The sequence below is a fragment of the Aotus nancymaae genome, unplaced genomic scaffold (assembly GCF_030222135.1).
Source record: "Aotus nancymaae isolate 86718 unplaced genomic scaffold, 86718_ANA_hifiasm-v0.15.2.pri h1tg000028l, whole genome shotgun sequence".
Taxonomy (NCBI): domain Eukaryota; kingdom Metazoa; phylum Chordata; class Mammalia; order Primates; family Aotidae; genus Aotus; species Aotus nancymaae.
This window is the reverse complement of record NW_026988441.1, coordinates 12,278,725-12,280,241: the sequence shown is the minus strand read 5'-3', so window position 1 is coordinate 12,280,241 and position 1,517 is coordinate 12,278,725.

Sequence of the window (1,517 nt, the reverse complement as noted above, 5' to 3'; positions counted from 1 at the left end):
ACAAAAAATGCTGGGTGTGGTGGTGGTGAATGCCTGTAATCCCAGCTACTCGGGAGGGTGAGGCAGGAGAATCGCTTGAACCCAGGAGGCGGAGATTGCAGTAAGCCAAGTGAGATCGCGCTGAGCTCACTGCAACCTCCAGCTTGGGCCACACAGCAAGACTCTGTCTGGAAGATATAATAATAATAATAATATAACAGTGAGGTTATAAGTTTCCTTCCGAATGTGAACTCCTTGTGGACAGTGAATCTCCCCCAATCTCAAAACAATTTGTGAACAGTGAGACCTTCTTATAGATAATTTGAATATCCTTCATATTCCATGAACCCCATTGGACAACTGGTATTTCTTCTATGCTGTTAACTAGCTCTATGTCGTAGCACATTCTTTTTTTTTTTTGAGACGGAGTTTCGCTCTTGTTACCCAGGCTGGAGTGCAATGGCGCGATCTCCGCTCACCGCAACCTCCGCCTCCTGGGTTCAGGCAATTCTCCTGCCTCAGCCTCCTGAGTAGCTGGGATTACAGGCACGCACCACCATGCCCAGCTAATTTTTTGTATTTTTAGTAGAGACGGGGTTTCACCATGTTGACCAGGATGGTCTCGATCTCTTGACCTCGTGATCCACCCGCCTCGGCCTCCCAAAGTGCTGGGATTACAGGCGTGAACCACCGCGCCCGGCCTCCTGGCACATTCTTTTACACGTAGTGTGAGTGTTTCGTGGACAGTATGACCTGCAATAGATTGGATGCACTTCCCTCACAAATGGTGTGAATCCAGTGTGGAATTTGAACCTGTCACAGGCAAAAGAAACCGTCCCTGCAGCCAGCGTACCCATATGGTTTCCCAGTAGCCTCGGACTAGGGCAAAAACAAGGTGGAGTGCATAGATGCACTGCAGACAGGTTCACACCTGGCATCTACTACAAACAGGGGCATCTGTCCTCCTCCAGTCCAGTGTGACGCCCCCCTACCCCCAGGATCTTTAAAAATCTCCCTCCGTTAGGGGCGTACACCCACAAAGTGTAGCTCTCCACGGAATTCAGTGCGAAACCTCAAGAAGCGTTGCATTTTCTCATCTCGGCCCCCTGCCCCAATGCCTAGTGGGCTGTCAAATTTTGCTGTCCTAAATGTCAAACTCTTGGAGGAGGTGACCTGTCCCCCGGACCCCAGGGCCTCAGACCCAGCGCGTTGCCTATACCGCAGCCCGCGACACCCCACAAGCGCGCGTTCTCTCCCCTCCCGGTGGCAACAGGGCTTTCCGCGGGGCCGCGCCAGACTTTTTGAGACCGTCAATTGGTCGTAGTCCCGGCCGCTCGACAGCCAATCAAGAAGAGGAAAGGTGACATCACTGGTTCTCTTCCCCTCCCCCAACCCAAACTTCCCTACTCCGGCTACCGGCACCAACAACCACGTGGGGGAGGGGTAAGAGAGTAGAACCGGTGAGGTCATTGCACCGCCCCAGCCGCAGCTGATTGGTTGCGGGGCTCGCGGGTGGCGGTTGGCTGCTCCTTGCACCT